General features: G+C 47.6%; 1 pseudogene; it reads right to left on the bottom strand.

The window, feature by feature from the left end:
- Window positions 1-395: 395 nt before the first annotated feature.
- Window positions 396-24,336, bottom strand: LOC120662582 (annotated as a pseudogene).
- Window positions 24,337-24,870: the final 534 nt, after the last annotated feature.

The following is a 24,870-nucleotide window of genomic DNA, read 5'->3' as shown; positions in this document are numbered from 1 at the left end:
GTTTTGGGGATTACGTGCGTGTTTCCTTTGTATCCGTGTTCCGGCCACTCTTTTGGCCTTTCCTCTTAATAAAATAAGGGTAAATGACCCGATCGCTAAAAAAAAATTTCGGCTTTGCACTTAATAATCCGATGCCTCGTATCGAATCCACCAGGATCCCAGGGAATGTGTGAGTACTTCATGCTTCTCAGAAATGTGATCTTTATCCCCATAGAAGTAGCTAGATGGAGAAGCTCATGTAATCTGAACATATAATTCTGTTCAATCCGAACCCATCAGCTATCGACAGAAGCTCTTGATGTCTAAAAATCACCTTTGCAGGACTGAATATCGCATTTCCTTCTTGTGCACTTGATTGTATGGCAGAGGTCGTATGACACAACAAGCTAATCACAAATAACTCAAGAGAAGTTTGCACAAAAATGGAATCATTCACTCGGAATTGCCTTACTATATATACAAATCAGAGAAGTTTGCAGATATGCGTGACGAACAATCAGCTATGGCATCTAGAGGGATACATCCTCCTGTTGCCATAGCAGACTGCAGAGATATCTAAAAGCATTTCCACCTTGCCAAGATCACATGAATCGGCCGGTCCGGAACGGCGATGAACTTGGTCGCTCATCCGATGGCCCACGTCATCGTCGCGATGGCCACGCAGGTGCCCCACTGCCCAGAGCGGAGCATTTCCGTAGCCATGTCAGCACTCGTACCATCATCGCTTGGACGCCCAGCAGCACGGCCACTGAAGGACCGGAAAGGCGACCAGAAAAGAGGTGAATGGGAGCCTTAAATTTTTTTCGAAACTTTGGCCACTGTCCCAAGTTCACCGCCAAACACGCAAAGCAACCACCGTGATGACCACTACCCTAGAGAAGGGTGGATGTTCCCTTGGAACACAGCGGGTCACCACAAAACAGCCGGGGTGAAGATCAAGAGAGCGCGGAACTAATAGACAAGAAAATGAGACTCCACTTCTATTGAAAAGAAGCAAGGTCCCGAATCTTGGATACTCAAGCCAGCAAGTGGCTAGAGCACCTAGATGAGGTCTATGGAACGGTAGAAGTCCAACGCAACAAACGGGAACCATAACGGAGACCAAACGACCAAACTACAGAAAATTCAGCGCTGCTACTGCAAAACCGGACCTGATACCGGACACGTCCTGTATCAATACCGGACACCATACCGGACACGTCCGGTGTTCCAGACACCACAGCGTACAATGGGAGAAAAATAAAAAACCCCATCAAATAATGTCCAAAAATCATGAGATTTTAAACATAGCTTCTAAACACCAAGGGGAAGGTCTCCACCAAATTTCAGCTCAAAACTCGAAAGTCGAAAATACCAGACACGTCCGGTATTGGTACCGGACACGTCCGGTATTTTGAGCTGCTTCGGAAAAATCGAATCCAAGACCAAAACTCGATCAAATCAGCTCCGATTGATCCCGAATTTTGTGGGCGGGCTCCTAGGGTAGCTGAGATGCTACTCCATGAGAATCATAGCCTATCATGCCTCACAACTTCGGAAATCAAAGGAAAACGAAAATCGCGGAGTTCTTGAGACCTAAACACAAATCCGTCCCGATCTACGAGCTCGTGAGGAATTGAGTGATTTCCTTTGGTGGAAAGGTTTGTCTCACATCATTGCTCGAATCAACACAAGAAAAACGGATCGAAACGGTGCCAAATCGAAGAAATCGGATCGAGAACGGGGAGGGGAAAACAAGAACGCGAAGAACACACAACAAAATCACAGATCGATCTTCACCCCAAAAGCCCAGAGGGCATGAGCAGACTACGGGGCTGCTCTTCCCACGAACAACGGACACTACAAAGTTTGCAGTGGACCTCTCACAAAGCAGAGCAACTAGAGACGGAAACCCTAAAGGAAAAACTGCAAAATGGAAAGGTGAGGGAGAAGAGGGAGCTGCCCTCTATTTATAGTCTGAATTTTACATCCTATAGAGTGTGTTTAGTTCTCCTGTTTTAGAATTTTGAAAGATAATTTTTTCACATTTGAAGTATTAAATATAGACTAATCACAAAACTAATTACAGAACTCGTCTGTACGAGATGAATCTAATGAGCCTAATTAATTCGTCATTAGATCATGTGTACTGTAGCTTTACTATAGCAATTTAGTGTCTAATCACGATCTAATTAGGTTCATTAGATTCGTCTCGTGATTTACAGTCCATTTGTGTAATGCGATTTTTTCGACTACATTTAATACACCATGCAGGCGATTTACAAATCTTTTGAAATTTTGAACTTTGAATCTAAACACACCCTAAACTACCCCTACCATCTAAATGAGCCTAACCACATCACCGGGGGCAATATGATCCGACTCGGGATAAATGTGATCCGACGGCCACCGCTCCTCCTCACCGGTAGCTTCGCTTCGACGCGAACTCCCCGATGCCACCACGTGCCATCCTTCCAGCATTGGAACCTCCGCCCGGGTTTTGAGGCCCAAACCCGCGAAACCCGCCGCCGATGGTTTTGAGGCCCAAACCGTCAAATCGGGCCGCGTGTAGCGTACCGCGTACGCGTCCCCCGCACTCCGACACGTGTCACCGCCGTTCTCGACCGCCCGGCCGCCAAGTCTTCCAGAGCCGCCCGCTCGACTTGCACGTCCGCCATCTTGACTCGATCAACACGGTCACTCCATGTGTCCTTGCACTTATCGATGTCCCAAGTGTCAGCCACTACGGCTGGCCACCCGGCGATCCGGTACCTCGGTCCAAGCCTCACGTCTGCCCTTCACTGCTCCCGGTCCATCGGCACGGCACGTCCTCCTTGGCCTTCACCTCGTCGTCGACCACCATCTCCAAGCTCGGCACCTGCACACCACAAGCCAAGAACCACGTCGCACGACACACCTCATGTGCCAAGTTAGAATAGCGGAAGCAAAAAGAAAAGGAAAATAGAATGAAAATGCCAAATGTTGACAATCACTCATCACAAAAACTGAACATCATGGGCACTTATCAACCATGTGTTCGCAGCCACGATGGTGAGGAACATCCAGTTCCGGAGCACGCTGGCAAAGACGTTCTTCCGCTCGATCTCTCGCGCGTTGAAGAGGTTGAACACCTGGCACAGAAAGAACGCTGCGAAGATCATGATGCTGTTCTCCACCTCGCTGGTGCCGAAGACGTCGCGGCCACGGTGGTGGAGCCCCAGCACCACGGTCACCTGGTATGCTGCATGCGCCAGAAGGTTGCGCCACATGGAGTTGCTGATGAGAAGCTCCTTGAGGCCCATGGGCGGGCGCTGCATGAGCTCGTCGGCGGGCGGATCAGTCGCCAGCGCTAGCGCACCAAGGGTGTCCATGGCAAGGTTCATCCAGAGCATCTGCTCGGCCGTCAGCGACATCTTGCCGCTGGTAATCTCCACCATGATTTTGATGATGAGCGCGGCGACGTTGACGGTGAGCTGGAACTGGATGAACTTCTGGATGTTGTTGAAGATGCAGCGGCCCCACCGGGTGGCCGTCACCACCGTGTCGAAGTTATCATTCATGATCATGATGTCGGAGCTCTCCTTGGTGACCTCAGTTCCCTGGATGCCCATGGACAGGACGATGTCAGCCTCACGGAGCGCCGGCACATCGGCGACGTTGTCACCGGTGACAGCGACGACGCGACCGCTCTGCTTTAGCGCTTGCACGAGCTGCAGCTTATCATACGGCCGTGACCGCGCCATCACGCGGAAGCGACGGTCCGCTGCGATCTCCATCTGCTGCTCTGTCAACATGCAGCGGAACTCTTGCCCCTCGATAGTCATGCCTTCATGGTCATCGTCGTTTGAGATGATTCCACACTCCTTGGCGACGGCACGGGCCTTGAGACGGTTGTCGCCCATGACCATAGTGACCCTGACGCCCACCTTCGCGCAGGCCTCAACGGCGGTCCTTACATCTGGCTTGCAGGAGCCCTTCATGCCGACAAAGGCAAGCAGTGTCAGCCCTTCGTCGTTGATCTTTGAGAGATCGCCTTTGTCGCCGTCGATCGGCTTGTAGGCAAATGCAACGCACCTGAGGATCGCGGCTTTCAACACATTGATTATCTCTTCAACCTTCTTCCTCATATCGGCGTCGAGCTCGCGTGACATGTCACGACCCATGACCGGACAGTCCATTTGAAGGCCCGGACAGTCCGCTAGTCCTCTATTTTGGCGTGCCGCTCGTCGAACGAGGCCTTCGCCACTCGCCGGCCATCCTCGGTAAGCGCATGCCGGGGAAGCCACAGCCAGTAGCCAAGCACCACCGCGCCACCAATTTGTCCACGGCTTTATCCTTTGAGCTGCCCTACCTTTCTCTTTTTCTCTTGCTCAGTTCTTCTTCGCTTCTAGCCTAAAGAACAGAGCAGACCACCCGTCGATCCAAAAATCCGCCCAACTCCCTCCATGGATCTCAAATCCCTCGCACTCGAAGCTCCCTCACCTCCCTAGCTCCCTCCAAAGCCCCTCAAACCTGAGCTCCGACCATCACCTCATCGGGAAACAAGGATCTCCCAACCGTCAGTTCTAGTTCCTTCCTAGTTTCACCTCACCGTGGAACTCCATCGTCCGGTCCCTGATTCCTTCAACCAGTAGCTCAAATCAAACCTAGGTGAGGTGCTATTGCTCGTGCTCGCTTCGTTCTTATACGTTCCCATAGTTTTCACGCTCGTTCGCGTTGATTGCCACCGCTGCGCCATGGCCGCTGTGTCCGAGTTGCTTCGCGGAAGGCTCGGCGCTTTTGGCGCGATCGGTCCGGCGTTTTTGGCGCGGATGGTCCGCCAGTGTGTTTTTCAGATGTCCAAACCTCTTTAACTGCGGACGGTTCGCCAGTTATACAGCGGACGGTCCGCCAGTGGTTTAATTCAATGCAGTACGTCCGGGTGTCTGAACGTGTTGAACTATAGACGGTCCACTGCTTTGGTGCGAACAGTCCGCAAGTTAACTTTTGAAACCAGAACAGCTGTGACCAGTCGGACCGGTGGTGTTAAATGTTTAATTCGGTTGTTGTGTCCTCTTAAACGCATTCATGACATCATGCTTTTGCACACATTTCATTCTTGCATTAAGCATAGCATCATGCTAATGCATGCATTTCATTCATGCATTATAGTGACCGAACCGTTGGAGATTGAGCCCATTGAGCCTGCCGAGTCCTTCGAGCCTGAACCCGGAGTCCAGTTCATGGTCGAGCCCGAAGTTAACCAAGGCAAGCAGCTAAGCATGATTTCCTTGCACCTATTTAGTTTGATTTAGATTAGTTATCTCACTTGGGTATTATTGGGTTATATGTATACTATATATGTATTGCATTCTTGTACCTAATTTGATGCATTTTCCTTCCTTGATTTGTTTATCCATGTCCTTGTCACATGATAGTTAGTTAATAACTTAATTTGACTAGATGCTTAGCCCTGCTTAGAGTACTCATATTACTTGTTAGGAAGAAATGGTTTGGAGTTATCACGCTTACCAGTATCCTTGACAGCACTTGTTCGAGTAGGGTGTTAAAGGAATGGTAGTATCGAGATTCAAGCAGAATGGTAGGGCCTAGAGAAAGAAGTCACATAGGCATAGTCCGCTTGGATCGTTTAAGTGCTGCCCATGGATATCATCGGCTTTGAGAAACTTTTCGTGCTACCACATATCCAAATAATAATACGGATGAGTCAATTACCTTTCTTGACTTGATCATTGAGGCCCGGTCCTAGATGCGTGGCCAAATGGCTATGTAGAGAGGCTTAGGGGTGTTCCTGGTAGACCTAAGTGACTCTCCACGCCAGCTAGGCATACCCTCAACGGTTGAGCCTTGTTGGGATCGGTTGATGTGAGTACCCCCTTGCCTGACGTGATGGGTTGGGTGAGCCACATGGTCCTCGCGTCGTGTGGGTAAAGTAGTACACCCTTGCAAGATTTGAATCAATTCGAATTGCCGCACTCTCGGTTATGAGCAAGCTCTTGGTTCGTCGAATTCCTCGTAGAGAGTTTCGGATATGTCGGAATGGTTCTTAACACCTTTATGATCGTTCTTATGTTATGCTTTTAATCAACTAAAACTTTTGGGGTTTGGGCAAAGATTAATTAATTCTGCTAGAGAACTAGATATAGTTTAGAGAGCTCATGCTTATGCAATAATTACTTAATCTTAAAGCTTTTTGTTCGAGCCTTTGCATGATCCTTGTTTATTTAATCGCGTAAGTCTTGCAAGTACCTTTGTACTCAGGCTGCTTTTTAGACTAAGTTGCAGGTGAGCCAGAGGTGGTGTTTAGCCCCTTCTACCTCGCCGACCCTGGTACGGGGGAGGAGTAGGTCGTGATGGTGTCCTTGAGCAAGACACCGTTATCTTAAGTATGTTTTTACCGTAATAGAACTCCATGAGAGCATGTAAATTCTATAAACTCTAAATTTCAGTTTAATATGGTTATCATGAGCCCAAGGCTTGTAATGGAAGGTAGTTTGAACCCTCCTATCTTAACCATGTAATATTTAGTATTAAACTCTTATAATGTTAAAACTGCTCTTTGTGGTTCATCGGCGATGTATTTGATTGTAAACGGTATGTGCATATGCTTGATCCTGGGCGTGTGGTGGAGCACATACCGAGACTACTGGATTTGATATTATTTTGGGCGAATGACGTGTCGGTTATTCGTGTCTTTAGATGTGGGTTAACAAGTGGCACGTTCTCAGGCGAGCACGTGTTAGCTCTCATCTTTATGATAGTGACAGGCAGTTTGCCTAAAATGGTGTCAAATTGGGCAGTTCTCACAACGGGTATCAGAGCCGAGGTTCCATGAAGTGAATCTAAAATTTACTTAGTGGGTTGAGGGTAAAATAAAATTTGACTACCTGCACTAAGATTTACTTTTGTTAAAATTTGAACTTAAGGTTCATTTCTATCCTTCTTCCTTTGTCTTAGGGCTGTTTCCTATTCATTGCTTCACTTGTTTAATTGAATTATGTCTGACACCTTTTCGGTGAGAGGATCCAAGGAAAACTTTTTAGCGGAGATACCCATTGCCCTAAGTGCTAGTAGGAGGGTTGTAGCGCTGCTGGGCAATGCGGTTGTTTTGGGTCGTGAGTGAGTGTTAGGACGTTAAGGTGTGCTCACGATGTGAGGAGAACGTCATATTGCATTCATATCTTGCATGCATGCATTCATACATGTATTCACTCTTTTGGTTTCCAAATCTGCACCTTATCAATATACTGTGTTGCTGATCAGACTTTGCCCATCTCGTTCTTGTTGATCTTAGTAGACCAAATCTATCTATTCTCTTAGAAATGCTATCCAGTGGTGATTATGTGTTAGATTTTTTATCTACATATTATCTTTCCACCTTTCCTGGTGTATCATTCACTATCTTTCATTCTCGATCGCTAACCCATTTTGTTTTTTTAATAGAATGGTGTTGCGTTTGGGGACTGATAGAGATGGTGCTAGTGGTTCGGGTGGCAATAATAACCACCATGGCAATGATGCACCCCTTCCCGATCCTCCCATTCACCCTACCCTCGCGGATGTCCTGACTCAACAAACTCGACTTATGGCGCACATAGTCAATCAAATGGCCAATGTTGGTAACCAAGGTCTAAGGGCCGAGCCTCAAGTGAATAGGTTTGGGGATATCTTCTGAACCAATCCACCTATTTTCCGTGGCTCCAAGGATCCTCTGGATGCGGATTTCGGACTCAATGTTATTGAAGAGAAACTTGGTATTATTGAATGTTAGCCACATGAGAAGGTCCTTTTTGCTGCTCATCAACTTCAAGACACCCCTGGGGCTTGGTGGCGGAACTTCAAGGCCTCTCACCCCGCAGACCACCGTTTCACATGGGAGGAGTTCCGGACGGCTTTTCGCTCCTTCCATATCCCCAAGAGTATCATGGACATCAAGAAGAAAGAATTTCTGAATCTTACTTAGGGAAATCATGATGTGATGACCTATGTCAATGCTTTTAATACCCTCTCCCAATATGCACTAGAAGAAGTGGCCACTGATGCCAAGAAGCGAGAATGCTGTTATGATGGGCTTTCTGAAGAATTGCAAGATAAGCTCTCCACCACCAAGTTTGAAGATTTCAATGACCTGGTAAATATTGCCATCAGAGCTGAGCATAAGATGAAGAATCTTGTAGCAAAGAACAAGCGTTCTGCTCCTACCTCAGCGGGTGGTAACTCCTGACGTCCACGTTTGGGGCCTCCACCTCCTCCTTCACCTTGTACGCGGGGTGCTCAACCTCCACATCCTATGTGGATTGTGCGCCACCCTCAGCTTCCTCAAGGACAAGCTCCTAGGCCGGCCAATGCCTATTGGAGCAACCCAAGTATTGCCGCAAGGGGTCCATGCTACAACTGTGGTGGCATAGGCCATATCTCCAGGAATTGTCCCTCTTCAAGACAAAGTGGTGCCTCCAATGCACCCAGGCCCAAAAACCCTCCACCTCAAACACCACGCCAAGAAGTCAAGCCACAGCCAGCTCCTAAACGTGGCCGCCTCAACTACACCACCACCGAAGAAATTCCGGAGAATGTCGAATTCTCATGGGTATGCTCCTAATCAATTCCCACCCCGCCATTGTCCTTTTTGATTCTGGAGCAACTCTGTCATTCATCAACAAGAAGTTCATGCTGCATAGTAAGTTTGAGATGTAAAACTTACAAGTGTCATACCATATAGAATCACCGGGTGGGGAGATCATCAAATGATGGGATTCTTGGAATGAATTGGTTGGGTAAGCATGATGGGGTCATCAAATGTGGGCCACGCACTATCGATCTTTTGCACCCCTCCGAGAATTGAGTTCTACTGTCTCTTGCCAAGATGGAATCTTGTCTATATGCTTTGCCAAGTACTAAAGCAACTGTGTTGAAAGATATTCCTGTGGTGTGTGAGTATCCGGATGTCTTTCCGGAAGAATTACCGGGTATGCCTCCTGATCGTGAGGTTGAATTTGTCATAGAGCTCATGCCTGGGACCGCTCCTATCTCTAAGCAGCCTTACCGAATGCCTCCTAATGAGTTGAGGGAATTGAAGGATCAACTCAAGACTTTATTGGACAAGGGTTTCATTCGTCCAAGCTCCTCTCCTTGGGGATGCCCAGCTCTTTTTGTGAAGAAGAAAGATAATAGTTTGCAGATGTGTGTTGATTACCGTCCGTTAAATGAGGTCACCATCAAGAACAAATATCCTCTTCTTCGGATTGATATTTTGTTTGATCAACTCTCGGGAGCTCGTTACTTCTCAAAGATTGATTTAAGGTTGGGCTATCATCAAATTAAGATTCGAAAAGAAGATAGTCCAAAAATGACCTTCTCTACTAGATATGGTCTCTATGAATTCACTGTCATGTCTTTCGGTCTCACCAATGCACCGACTTATTTCATGTATTTGATGAATAGCATTTTCATGGAGGAGCTTGATATCTTTGTGATCATCTTCATTGATGATATTCTAATTTATTCCAAGACCCAAGAAGATTATGCTCGTCACATTCATATCGTCCTCCAAAAGCTTTGAGAGCATCATCTTTATGCCAAGTTTAGTAAATGTGAGTTTTGGCTTGAAGAAGTATCCTTTCTTGGTCATATTCTCTCTAAGGATGGTATTGCTGTTGATCGTAGCAAAGTGCAAGATGTTCTTGATTGGAAGCAACCCCAAAGTGCCACCGAGATCCGGAGTTTTCTTGGACTTACGGGATATTACTGCCACTTCATAGAGAACTTTTCTAAAATTGCCAAGTCTATGACCGAGTTATTGAAGAATGGGGTCAAGTTTAAGTGGACCCAAGCTTGTGAAGAAGCATTCCAAATTCTTAAGGATCGTCTCACTATCGCTCCCATTCTTGCTCAGCCAAATATTCATAAGAGCTTCGATGTCTATTGCGATGCTTCTCGCATCGGTCTTGGTTGTGTCCTTATGCAAGAAGGCCGAGTGGTGGCCTATACTTCTCGTCAACTCAAGCAACATGAAGAAAATTATCCTACCCATGATTTAGAGCTTGCGGCTGTTGTCCATGCTCTAAAGATATGGCATCACTATCTGCTTGGCTATCAGTGCCACATTTACACTGATCATAAGAGCCTTAATGTGACATCCCAGACTCTTAAAATGCTAAGCAAGAAATTTTAAACCTGTCATCATGCATCTTTAACCAAGAAGCATTGAAATGAATGCATGTGTATGCATGAATGTCTATGTGTATGTGTGGATGTGTATGCACTCAAATTTCAAATTTTATCTTTCAAACCTTTGTTCAAATGAAAAAGTGCATAAAATGAAAGTTGTAGATCTCGAAATTTTAAGAAAGTTTGGTATTCACAAGTTTTTCATTTGAGGCCATGAAAATGGAGAAAAATTGAGTTTACAAAAGAAAATTTTGAACTTTGCTCTAATTACGAAACTATCCTCACCACCATCTCTTCCTCCTCTGCTCACGCCGTTCGTTGCCGTGTCGCCGCCGGCACGGCCACCTGGTCGGCCACGCGCCGAGCCCCCGGCCAAAACCGCCTCTCCCGCCCCCGGTTTCTCCCCGACGTCTCTCGGCCTCGCCACGTGGCGCCATCTCCCTGCGCGCACGGCGAGGATGGCCGTTCGAAGTGCCACGGCGATGACGCGCCGAGCCGTGTCGTGCCGTGCGCCCCTTCTCCATCTCACATGTGCCCTCGCCCCTTCACAGCTTGCTTGCGTCTCCAGTTTACTCTCCTCCCGTCCCTCGAGACACGGCACCACAGTCCCTGCCCCCCTGCAGCTCGCGAGCGAGCTTGCCGCCTCACGCCATGGCACCGCCACCCTGGCCTTCACGGCGCCCTGCGTCTCCGCCCTCTCCTTCTCCAAATCAAGCACCCCAGTACGTCCACCACCTCCCAATGGACTTCCTTGAGCCGGCCGCCCCTCCCAATTGCTGCCGGCAAGCCACCGCCGTGGCACTCCATTGCCGCCGCCGCCATCTCATGAACCGACCCGCCCAAAAGCTTCCCCGTCGCCCACTGGTGCTCCCCGACCCGTCCCCGCAGCCTCCACCTCACCGGAGCACCCCCGCCGCCGTGCGCCACCATCACCAGCCGCTGGGCTCGTGGCCCCGCCTTCTCCGGCCGGGAAGCGCCGCTGTAGCGAAAATAGCCTCTCATGCCATATTTCAATATAATGTTTTGGCGATTGATGACACACACAACACTTGGACTAATATGATTGTTAAGATGACCATTCTCAGGCTTTTAGGTTCAAGTGATGACAAAGAGAAGATAGGCGTAGCTAGGCCTCTTCGGTCCAAGGGACAAGAATTGAAGAGATCGTGAAGAAATCCAAGTCGAAAAGATCAAAACAGAGACAATTTACTATCACCGGTTGAACCGACGATAGGGAAATTGTACTCACCGGTGCAACAGACTCAGAGAAGGCCAAATCAGCAGAGTACACCGGTTGAACCGACGTTGGTTTCTGAAGCGTCGGTGCAGTTGTCCAGAGACTCCATTTTTGGGGGTTTCTGGGATTACATGCACCGGTTGAACCGACGTTAGTTTTGAGAGCGTCGGTTGATTGAAGATTACATGCACCGGTTGAACCGACGTTAGTTTTGAGAGCGTCGGTCGATTGATCAAGTAGCCGTTGGAAGACTGTAATAGCTAGTAGAAGGGAAAGTACACTCACCGGTTAATCCGGTGTTGGCAAAACTGGAGCGTCGGTTTAACCGGCGTTAAGGAATTTTGTCAGCCTTTCCCAACGGCTCTTTTGGGGGTGTGTGGGCTATATATACCCCCAAGGCCGGGTCATTTGAGGTTGCTGGAGACTAAGGAAGCATAAAACACTTGAAGAACACCTCCAACCACCATAGAGCTTCATTGTACATCATATAGGCTTAAGCACACTTGTGAGAGTGCTTAGTGCTTGTAATAGGGATTAGTTCTTGCGAGAGCTCCCTTGAGAGAAGTCTTGCTGCGGCAAGCATCTTGTGTACTCGTCGTGTGACCCTCCGACTTGGTGCGGAGAGGCAACGGCACTTTGTGCCGGGAAGGAGACCCCTCTTGGTGAGAAGCTCCAATAGTGAAGACGGTGCCGTTGGTGACGCTTTGAGAGAGACGGTGACGGTGGCCTTGTCTTGGTGACTTGGGGTCACTTAGCCTTTGCTTGCTGGGAGCCTTGGTGGCGAACACAAGACGGTGATCAAGCGAAGAGACGTAGGGAGGGACTTGGTGTCCTAACCGAACCACGTTAAATCGTGTGTCTTGGTGTCTTCACGAGAGTTTGCATATTCTCTCCCTTACCTCTTTACTTACCGTATTAAGTTTCCGCATTTACTCTATCTTGCGTGCCTTTACTTTCCTAGTTAGTTTGATTAGGATTGGCTATAGGTTGCAAGTCTTTTAGGGATAAGTAGAGAGTAGCATAGATAAACCTTAGTCATAACTAGCATGTGTAGGACGTGTTAGATTTATCTCATGCAAATAGATTGAGCTCTAGGATAGAAAGCGATTAGCGATCCTATTCACCCCCTCCCCCTCTAGGGTCGGACACCCCGGTGATCCTTACAGCCGCCCCTGCTCTGTTTTCCGGCCAAGGGCCGTTCTGTAATTTCTTTTAAGTTCCCAGGGGCCTTTATGCAAGATTCAGGGACCCCTTTGCAAGATTCATAGAAAAATCAGAAAAATACAAACTCAATTGATTTGTGTTCCCTGTAACAAGATCTACAACTTTTATTACATGTACTTTCTTATTTGAGCACTAGTTTTTGTTCTAAAATTAATGCAATTTTATTAGACTTTTACTTAGATCTTAACTTCTATGCATTGCATGATCACCATTTTTGGGCAGTAGGTTGCTTGTTAAATGTTTAGCCATTGGGAAACATTTCATGGCCATTTCTCATGTTTAGCTAAAGTTTTAATTAAATTTTGATTTATGCCTAGGTTAAATAGATTTATTTCTTAAAGTTGCTATGATTTGTTTCTTGAGCTAAAAAATTTTCAGATCCTCTATACCAGTGTCTAGTTACTGTAGAATTTTTTTTGAGAATTTTTAGTTATGCCTAACTAGACCAAATGATTTTTTGTTAAGGAGAACTACATTAAATCAAGGAAAATAGTTTCTATGCCTAGAAAAACCTGATATTTTTACCATAGGTCTATTTTGGTCACTCAATCACTATGTAAAAATAATAACACCTAAATCGTAAAACAACTCAGAATTTTGCATTCATACATATGCATTGTTGCATTTCATTTAGGTACGATAGATGAACCGCGTGGATGACGTGATGTTGGAACCGAGCCAGAAGACGGTGAATGGTGGACACATCTAGAAGATGGACGGATGAATCCTGATGTGCACGACTGAAGGAAAATGCTCGCCGAGCAATTATCCTCTAACTAACACTGACCTAGTGTTAATTCCAGGCAAGCCCCGGAGCATGTCCTATCTGTTTTAAATTTATGCAACTTATTATTATTCCTATCTACTTGTGCATTTAAGTTTAAAGTAGTTGCTTGGAACTTTAGTTGCATGATCCTAGGTATCTATGCTTGAACACTAGTATGTGTAGGTCGCTAGTTGGCTAGGCTAATGGTTCGGTAGAAGTCGAGTGATTTCCTATCACTCGCGAGAATTATAGGAGTTGAATGTCTACTACATACTGCAACTATAAAGCTCACGGGCAGGGTTGTGGTACTTGTGATACCCCGTCTGTTTAGTGAAAATGGATAAGGCCGTAGTGTGTGGTAGTGATGGTAAAGCGCTTGAACGTACTAACCACATGCCGAGAAATATGGTAATCGATAAGCTTAAGTATTGGATTGCACCGAGGCCGGAACATACTCTCCACCGTCATTGAACGTTGTTCTCATGTGGCCACATGCGGGTGCAAGAAGGCTTACGACCCGATGTACTGTGGCGTGGATTCTTGTAGTCGAGGGTAGTGGGCCTGTTCCGTGCAGCGGGAATTGAAGGAAAAAGTCATGTGGGTGAAGCGAGACGTCGATCCCCATGCGTGTGTGTTAGGTCTGCCTGGCCAGGTTAACAAATTCGATTCGAATCGTCCGCTTCTCACGGTTTGGGACTGCTTAACCCTTTTACCACATAAAGTAAGAAGTGGAAGATGATGAGGATAAATATGGTTGAATGATGAAAGCCTAGAATAGTTAGTTGAACTAGAACCTGGAAGCTAAAACAATTAAGGATCTACTCTTTACTGCTTTTCGGCAAAACAAACCCCTCAAGCCAAAAGCCTTGCATGTCTAGATAATGGGCTAAGTATACACTTAGTCGGGTAAGTCTTGCTGAGTATTAGTATACTCAGCCTTACTTGTGGCTTTATTTTTTTCAGTTGGCGCATTTGAGGATATGGTTGACGTCATGTACGGGCTTCATCATGATGTTTTGTTTCGTCGGTAGACTATCGTTCATTTTTTGTCGCACTTAAACTCTATTGTACTTTTATAAATTCAAACTCAATTTGTAAAAATAATTCAGTTTTAGGCTCTGTGCTGTAAAATTTGTGGAATGTTGTATTCTCTGAACTGCTTTGTCGATCCTGTTTCAAGTGGTTTAATCGGGATTTTACCCGACAGCACTGCCGGATTACTCCGTTTGAAGTGCGTGTTAACCTGTATTGCCTTTATGGAGATGGTTAGCACACTTGAGCCGAATTAATTTGGGCAGTACTGCCATAGCTGGTATCAGAACTGCAAAGCATACTTCAGAGATTGCAACAAACCTTGAAAACCTATTTTCTTAAAACTTGACCACAAAAATTGCGTTTGCAAATGCGTTGGTCCGTTAAGGATTGTGCATAGTTCGTAAAGCCCTAGGGGAAATTATAGGGGTATTACTAGGTGGCTAGCTAACTTAAGGTTATTATATAACTGACTTCCAGCACTTTACTTTCTGTCAAACCTTACTTTTGTGCACAATCAACTTTTAAATTCTGTACCGACGTACCTACGCTAAGGTAAGAATCCTCAGTCAATTGAAGGAGTTGACCTTCCCGTCGGTGATGCGAGCCGAACTCTATGCTCAGGCAGTGGCCTACCTGAGCTGCTGCCAATATACCAACTATCGGTTCACTATACTGGGAGTAAAGTATACTCAGTCAGCTGAGGGAGTCTTACCTTTCCGTCGGTGATGCGAACCGAACGCTGTGCTCAAGCAGTGGCCTACTTGAGCTGCTACCAATATACCAACCATCGGTCAATTATATTGGGAGTAAAGAAACTCGTGAATACGCTATGTCGGTGGCGTATGTTAACGTTGGCCATACGGCAGAAATTGTATGGCTGCCGTTTCTATAGTGAACGGTACTAAATGGGGACGCTTTCGTGAGTGCTGGCACGAAAGGTTCAATATATTTATGCTGTTCATTTTCTGCAGGTACGCTAACCACGATTGCGATAGGTTAAGAACGAATAGAATTCAGCTAAATATATATATAGGGAGAGACGTAATTTATGTCGTGCCGCTGGTGCTAACCCCGTAAGTCCAAAGCTATTTGGCAGTTGTTTTGTTTTGTGAGGATGTATAGGATGTGCATATATCATATCATATCATATCATGTGTGTTTTAAAATTTTGTTAATAGCAAACAATGTTATTTTTCTTGATAAATTTCCCTATATGGTTCCTATTTATTAACTCACCAAAACTTCCTATCATGCCATGGGTTAATAATATCAATTTAGGTGCCTACCTATGATCTGCACTAGAAAATGAAATGTCTTTATGCATGATCATCTTTCAATATCCATGCATTTCACCATTCCTTGATAGCATTTCAGTATCATTGTTAGATCATGTGCATTTTGGGGAAGAGAAAATTAGACTAGCTGTCTATAAGCATTTCTGATCTCCTATTCTCTCCTCCGTATCTAGATGTGATATCCTTGATTTTGTAACTATTTTCTTTTGCATTGGGTCACTGAGCAATAATCTAGGGTGCCACGATACGACCAAGGACCTCGTATATCTATCTATTCTGTTTTGGTGCATATGGACTTGTACTTGGACGGTCATTTGGTACCATGACAACCAGTACATCTCTGCTTGTGCTGAACAATGGAGGTTGCATGATTGTGTCATTTGGGAAGCGTTGCTATCTTGGATTTATGTGAATGCGGCCCTATTGCATTGATCTTCGTACCTCTATTCCACCTCCGCATTGCACCTCTAAGTTTTTGTAGGTGATACATTTTGTTATCCTATATTAATTCCAATGTACCACTTCATCAGAATCTCGGGACGAGATTCTTTTTAAGGGGTAGGCTGACATCCCAGAGTCTTAAAATGCTAAGCAAGAAATTTTAAACCTGTCATCATGCATCTTTAACCAAGAAGCATTGAAATGAATGCATGTGTATGCATGAATGTCTATGTGTATGTGTGTATGTCTATGCACTCAAGGTTTAAATTTTATCTTTCAAACCTTTGTTCAAATGAAAAAGTGCATAAAATGAAAGTTGTAGATCTCGAAATTTTAAGAAAGTTTGGTATTCACAAGTTTTTCATTTGAGGCCATGAAAATGGAGAAAAATTGAGTTTACAAAAGAAAATTTTGAACTTTGCTCTAATTACGAAACTGCCCTCACTACCATCTCTCAAGCCGTTCGTCGCCGTGTCGCCGCCGGCGCGGCCACCTGGCCGGCCACGCGCCGAGCCCCCGGCCAAAACCGCCTCCCCCGCCCCCGGTTTCTCCCGACGTCTCTCGGCCTCGCCACGCGGTGCCGTCTCCCTGCGCGCACGCCGAGGATGGCCGTTCGAAGCGCCACGGAGACGACACGCCGAGCCGTGCCGTGCACCCATCTCCATCTCACCTGCGCCGTAGTTTTGAACCCATGTGCTTCTACTTAGAATCTGTAGTTTTTTATGATACATGGAAGACAAGATGCCCCTAGCACCCAACGTGAGTAATTTACATTTCTGAGTAAACCTTTTGTTTATCATCATTTCTTTGCCCTGATCTTTCTGTTTTGCTTTGTTTGAACTAGGGACGATTCCCTTGTTGCTGCCTTGCTGGCACTGATCGCACGGGTACAAAGACGAAGCTTGTCATTTGTATCAGGCATGGGAATAGCTCTAGAATAATCCGATCCGTTTGGAGGGGCTGTGATAGAAAGAACAATGTGTATTTCTTTCTACCACACTTTAGATCCTTTCTATTATCTCTTGGTGTGTAACTGCTAATTATTGGGTTATCGTCGACTTGCTGTTGTCTCACCATCCAACCGTACTGTACACAGTCACACCTCTATTACATATTGTGTGGCATGTGGTGCCATGGATAAGCAGTGAACAAATGGTATGCGCATTGGCAACTCATAGACTAAATATTGTGTCGACAGTATTTTGATTTTTGATTCTCAAGCATATGGGAGGCTTCTATGTCTCGGTGGACATTGCCTGGCGCAATTTTGCTTATTTGAAGTAGTTATTGTTTCGTTCAAATTAGTATGCCCGTGGCAACGCACGGGCCTTTATCTAGTGATGTCAAATTGGGCGGTTCTCACGTGACGCGCCGTCTGTATCGACATATGCTGAGCAGTTCGCCAAGACAGTATCCGCGGTCCCTTTCCAGTGCACGTTCACAGCGCCAGTCGCGTTGCACCTGATCAACGCGCCCGCACGCTTCTTGATGGAGTTGAATGGTTCGACGCACAACAATCTGCAGCTCCGGTACAACATCTCACTGTCCATGCCGAGATTCTCCACCGCCCAAGTCAGCAGAGCCTTCTCCGTCGGGGTCCCAGATATCACCGGTGGCGAGACGTTGTCCGGCTTGTACACTCTTCCGCTGGTGTTGAGCAATACTGCCTGGTGCACCAAGGTGACGACATCGCCGTTGAGAGTAGCCACCGCCTCGGGTCGATTGATGCCGACCCAGAACTTGGTCACCTTCATCTTATTAGGCATGTGGGTGCAGATGGCGGTTACCGAGGCCATGGTCTGGCACGCCGATACCCGGCGCATAAGAATGTGGTCTTCCGCCATTGTTGACAGCCAAAATTGGCACCAACCGGTCTGACCGGTATGACCGAGCGGTCTGACCGGTCAAGGCACTATGGCCTTTCCGGCAGGGGCCGACCGGTCTGACCGGTAGGTCCAACCGGTCTGACCGGTTCAGGTAGAGTCCGAGTACAACTAGAGATTTTTATAGATTTAGATCTGTAAATAGGATTTCTTGCGGGATAAGTCCACCCCACCCTATAAATATAAAGGGTCACGGCCGATTAGAGAATCCAATCGAACAAAATCAATACAAACCTTACTTTTTATCCTCTTCTCCAAACCCTAGCTTTTCCAACCCCCTCTGCTGTTCTTCCTTCGTCTCCGCGACGTTTGAAGGCGTTTTAGGTGGCCTGCCGATCCTAGAACAACCCTACGTGCGCCTACCCTGACGGGGTCCCTCCCGGGTTTGTGTTCGTCGGCCATCGCCGATTCTCACCGGCGACCGGTCTGATCGGTCCCTTAGATCGGTCTGACCGCTCCACGCAGGAAGAGATGCATCGAGCTCTTTCTCACGCCGCACGATCTAGTGCGTTCGTGTGTTGGCCGAGATTTGCGTCAACATACTTTTTAGCGACTCCGCTGGGGAAGAAAGATCTTGGTTAATAGAACCGATCTAATCTACTCCAAAGAAGATGGGCTCCAACACAGAAATCAACAAGGAGAACATCATCCCTTCATATGAGCATCTTCCGGAGGACGTTCGTTTGCTGCTGGAGGAGCGCAAGAAGAAGCGTGATGAAGAAGATCTACAAGCGGCGCTTGCAAGCATCAAGGTCGGTCGATGCGGCAAGGTCACCAAGATCAAAGAGATCGACTTCACTACTACTTCCTCGGATGCATCTACTGAGGTAACACCTGCTGCAACTGCTCCACCTTCTAGTGTTACTATGGAACAAATTCAGAAATTATTAGCTGAGCGTGATGTTTATTGGGTTAATTGGCTTAGCTCTAAGTAAAGGGAATCGGCTGGTAAGAAAACAGAATCAGCCGATGAACCTCCATCTGTTTCTACTTCTGAATTTTATGTTCCTCAACCATCGGCAGCATCTCCTACGAGTCAACCTCAATATGTGATGCCGATAAATTATTTCAGTGGTCAAACTGTTACACCCACATACACTGATCCTATTATGAGTATTCCTGATTCGGCCAACATTAGCCGAACGAACGAGATTGTTCAGTACACACCACCAGAAATCTCCAGCAATTCAGTGCCACACCCCGGTCCTATCTCCGACGAGATGTTCGACCGATATGTGCAGCGTTGGCAAAACCGACAGAGACCGGTCAGACCGGTATATCAGCCCGGTCAGACCGGTTCCCCCCAACCGGTCCATCTGGTCAGTTTGTTTCAAACCAGCGAGAGGTATCTACATCCACACAGCCAAATTCTTCAAGTAATTTTAATAAAATGCTTACTGATTATAAGAATGATTTGGCTAATCTGCTTAGAGAAAGTTTTGGAGTGGATGTTAGAAGCAAAACCCGCACAAACCAAAAGCCGTATCCTACTTCGTTTGATTCGGTTGCATACCCTGCTGGTTTTAGGTTGCCTGAGTTTGTTAAATTCAGTGGGGAAGATACTAGGAGTACTTTTGAGCATATTAGTCAGTATCTTGCCCAATTAGAAGAAGCTGGTTCAATAAACGAGTTGAAAGTGCGTTTATTTTCTTTATCCTTAACTGGAACCGCTTTCTCATGGTTTTAATCTTTGGCACCTAATTCTATTGGCTCATGGGAACAATTAGAGCAGAAGTTCCATGAGCACTTTTTCTGTGGGCATGATGAGCTTAAATTGTCTCACTTAACATCGGTTAGACAATCGCGTGATGAATCTGTCAATGATTATATAAGACGATTCCGCGATACAAAAAACCGATGATTTAGTGTGAATATTGCAGAAAAGGATTTAGCTGATTTGGCTTTTAATGGCTTGCGCTCTCCTATTAAAGAAAGATTAGAGGGCTATGATTTCTTTACCGTTACTCAGGTGCATCAAAGAGCTTTGGCTATAGAAAGCCGAAGCAAAGAGCCTCAAGAGTCTTAAAGACATCATCGTTCCAGTGTGCATACTTTAGAATGCAATTCAAATTGTTCGGACGATGAATCTAATGATGTGTATGCTGCTGAGTTTGCTTGGCCATCTCAAGCTAAACCATTTACTTGTTCTGCTCTTAAGCCGATTCAGAGAAATCGGCAAGATGAAAAATTTACTTTTGATGTATCCAAGTGCGAAAGGATATTCGATGAGTTATATAGGATTGGATACGTCAAGATGTCACATACTTTACCGTCGCTTGAAGAATTGAAGCGGCGAGCATATTACAAATTTCATAATACTTTCTCACATGCTACTAATGATTGCAATATGTTACGTAGACAAATTCAATCGGCCATTAATGAAGGATGATTGATTATTCCTAATATGCAAATTGATCAGAATCCTTTCCCGGTGCATATGTTGGAATTGAATAATCCCAAAGTGTTAGTTCGGCCAAGTCAAGCCGAATCGACAAAAGGAAAAAATGTAGTTATTGGTGATGAAAGACCTGAAAAGAAGCTGACACAGAAGATCCCTCAAGGCGCAAAAATACTCGGGGGGCAAGACAAGAAGAAGAAGGCCGACATCAAGTCGACCGGTCTGACCGGCCATGGCGGTGGTCTGTCCGGTTCGACCGGTCTGACCGGTCATGGGACCGGTCTGACCGGTGCGCCCAGTAAATATGGAAACTCCTCCAAAATTAAGACAAGGCCGAGTTTTAAAGAACTCTTGTCCAAATATGAGAAGGAAGGGAGTGCTCAGAGACAGAAAGGGCCACCAAGCGAAGTCAAGGATACGGGATCATCGTCAAGACATCAAGAACAATCGAGTCAAAGTAATTATACTTCATCTAGTGGACTGATTGCTCCATGGTATTGCTGGTATCATTACTTTTATACACATATGGATTATAGTAGGATGCATATGTAATCATATTATATTCAATATCCTCCTATGTATCCAAATCATGCATTATTACAAAGACCGATTGTTGCTAGCAATAATCCGGTCAAGCAAGATGTTGATTGCAGCAAAGAGAATGGGAAGAGCAAGGAGCAAGATTCAAAGTATTTACAGCCGAGGTGGTGTCCCTCAGGTTTGTCTCATACTCAGAAGCGAAGGCTGCAACGTATGCGCAAGGAGGCAATGGGACAACAAGTGGAGACCGTGCCAAAGACGTCAGCGACAATGAAGAAGGTGTGGTAGCCCAAACAAGTTGTTTCAACATTGACTTGAGCAAAACATGGCCGATGTAGTGTTAATCATCGCCCTTAGACAATTTTGACTCAGAAGAATATTTTTTGGTAAGCAAGCTTTACCAAAAAACAGGGGGCATATGTTGACAGCCAAAATTGGCACCAACCTGTCTGACCGGTATGACCGAGCGGTCTGATCGGTCAAGGCACTATGGCCTTTCCGGCAGGGGCCGACAGGTCTGACCGGTCCAGGTAGAGTCCGAGTACAACTAGAGATTTTTATAGATTTAGATCTGTAAACAGGATTTCTTGCGGGATAAGTCCACCCCACCCTATAAATATAAAGGGTCACGGCTGATTAGAGAATCCAATCGAACAAAATCAATACAAACCTTACTTTTTATCCTCTTCTCCAAACCTTAGCTTTTCCAACCCCCTCTGCTGTTCTTCCTTGGTCTCCGCGACGTTTGAAGGCGTTTTAGGTGGCCTGCCGATCCTAGAACAACCCTACATGCGCCTACCCTGACGGGGTCCCTCCCGGGTTCGTGTTCGTCGGCCATCGCAGATTCTCACCGGCGACCGGTCTGACCGGTCCCTTAGACCGGTCTGACTGCTCCACGCAGGAAGAGCTGCATCGAGCTCTTTCTCGTGCCGCACGATCTAGTGTGTTCCTGTGTTGACCGAGATTTGCGTCAACAGCCATCCTCTTCATGGTGAAGGAGAGCGTCAGCGTCAAGCCGAGCAGCAGGCCCTGAGGAATGGCGATGGCTTGAAGAAGTATCCCAACGATCGCGCTGAATAGCGCAATGATGGTCGCGTGCTGCCTGTCCATTAGCGGCGACCCAACCCTCACTACCGGAATCGAGTAGTTTGCCGTGTGCCCCAGGCACACGGCAAAGCCCATATTGCACACGACAAAAGCTTTGCCGTGTGCAACACTCGGCAACGTGCACACGCCATACTTTGGCCGGTAAAGTGCTCATGGCACATGGCATAGTTTCCGACACGCGGTAAAATAAATAAACAGTAAATAAAAAATTGGGCCCGGCGACTGCCCCACCGCCGGCTGCACCCCGCCACTGCTCCCTGCCGGCCGCCGCACGCCGCCACCACCAACAGACCGCCACCACCGGAAGCCGCTCCCGCCGCCCCCCCCCCCCCCCGGTTGGAGCCATCTCCCCCTCCACCGTCGACGTCAAGCACCGAAGGAGGAGGTGGCCGGATCCGGCCTCGCCGCCACGCCTAACGGTGATGGTGCGGCCACCCACCGGGGAAGGAGGGTCCGGGGCCACGCGCCGGATTCGGGGAAGGAGAGGAAGGAGCCGCGCGCCGTATCCGGGGAAGGAGAGGGAGGAGCCGCGCGCCGGATCCGGGGAAGGAGAGGGAGGGGGCCGTGCGCCGGATTTGGAGGAGGAGCAGGGGCCGCCACGCCGTGCCGGAGGAGGAGGAGCAGGGGCCGCCGCTGTCGGACCTCGCGCCGCGCCATCTGCGGCCGTTGCCGGAGCTCGCGCCGTGCCATCCGCCACCGCTGCCTGAGCTCGAGCCGAAGTTCACACGGCGCCCTGCGGGCGGTCCCGGTAAGCCGCAGCCGCTCCTCGCCCGCCGCTGCTCCTCACTACCGGTGAGGGGCGAGCGGAGGGGGGAGGGGAGGGGAGGCATGGGAGGGAGACGGCGAGCAGGTAGGAGAGTAGGGGGCGGCGGCGGATCTGAGGGAGGATGGGGAAGGGAGGGAGGGAGGTGGCGTATCGATCTGAGGGAGGAGTCGGTGCGGGTTAATAATTGTGGGTAAGTGGGGGTGGGGGAGTTGTTTGCCGTGTGCCTCAGATCTGGACACACGGCAAATATTTTACCGAGTGTTTTTGATTTGACACACGGGAAAGGTTAAGTTTGCCGTGTGCTCGAAAATTTGCACACGGCAAAAGTCCAGACATACGGCAAACTAACCGTTTCCCGTAGTGCCTGCCGATGATGGACTTGATGTCCTGTAGGCGCTCCTGGATCGGCGTCGGGTCTCGGTCTTCCCGCGCGTTGTGCTGCTCATCATCTTTCCCAACGCTGTGGACGTGCCGACGGCTGTGACGAGCATAGTGCCGTAGCCATCGGCGACCTTGGCGCCGGAGGTGAGGAAGGGAGTGTTGTTGGCATCGTTTTGTACAGGGCATTGGTCGCCTGCCATGCTCGACAGTGGCGAAGCTAGCATTGAACTCAAGGGGGGACAGTGCTACAGTGATCATAGTAACGCTAGTAGTGAGATGGGTACTACTAATTGAAACGCTTGCTGGACCATTGGTTGTAGTACGTGTAGGCGTGTAATGTGATTTCGTGTCGGCCTCAATCCTGTGAATGACAGACCGTGGTGTTGTTGGGCCAGTGTCTACCAGCTCCTCGTTGTTTTTCCAGGGCCAGTGGGGCCATGGCCCAGTTTCGCCTCCGCAGCGCTCCGCTACTGATGCTCGACTCGTCCACGTGCAGCACGTGGCCGTGCAGCAAGACTCCATCGGCGGGGACGACGTCGCCGATCATGAGCGGCACCACGTCGCCCACGACAAGGTCACAGATGGAGACCTCCTGCCTCCGCCCGCCGCGAATGACTTGGACGGAGGACTTGCTGGCCAGCAGGTCGTCGGAGTGTTTGGCTTGGCTGTAGGTGCTAGCCGCAGACACTACTGCGACGAGTAGCGCGGCGATTAAGACAGGGACCGCGTCATACCAACCGTCGTGGATCCCGTGATTCTTGATGCCGTAGCCGGAGACAATGACACGAACCAAGAGCACGATGACACCGGCGTCCCAGATCGCGTGACGCATGAGTTTGAACAAGCTATTAGGCTTGCTTTTTGGGCACTCATTCCGACCAAACGCCTCCTGGCGGCGCAGGATGTCCTCGGCACCCCCGTCGATGCCGCTCACCGGGCTGGAGGACAGGGCTGCGGCGATGCCAGCCTCGCCGCCAAGACGGTGGAAGCTTTCTCCACGCTTCCTCTTGACAAGGTCCTTGAAATCCTCCTTGCTGGCGTCCATAGGGAATCCGGTGGGCGTGTCGTCGTGGATTTCGATGGCAACGTCGACGTCAGAGCCGGCGGCGCAGTCCATCGGGTCCGCCTAAGGAGCATCAAAGTAAAACAGATTATCAGCAAAAAGAAAAGAAAACAAAATGAATCAACCAACGCCCTACGCCTAGTGCTGAAGATAATTTGCACAACGATTTTTTTTTAAAAAAAACATTATTTATAGATAGCATTTCTCTATTTATATAAAAATAAAGCATCAAATCAAACAACGGAAACAAAACGATCAACCAACGCCCTGCCCCTAGTGCTGAATAAGGAGGTCGTCCACGGACCAAGGGATTCGAAGTTCGAACACGGATACTGTAGATCCGCCCCTGGGTACCACTTAAAAACTGCTCATTTATCTTTTTTTTTTCAAAAAAAATAGACAGATTTAGCATGCAAATCATATTCTGAGTGAGGGGTGTGCGAGCTAATTAGCAAGCGAGATTAAATTCAAAAATTTTGTTCTTTTAGTTTCTATTTCTACTCCTATCCAATCCGATCCGTTGACTTCAGTTTTTTGGCCTCCTCAAATTCCCCATCCTCTTCTAATTAATTCCTAACTCGTTGTTTC

Source organism: Panicum virgatum, chromosome 2N (assembly GCF_016808335.1).
Source record: "Panicum virgatum strain AP13 chromosome 2N, P.virgatum_v5, whole genome shotgun sequence".
Classification (NCBI taxonomy): Eukaryota; Viridiplantae; Streptophyta; class Magnoliopsida; order Poales; family Poaceae; genus Panicum; species Panicum virgatum.
Note: the sequence above shows the minus strand (reverse complement) of the source record. Positions and strands in the feature narration are given on the sequence as shown.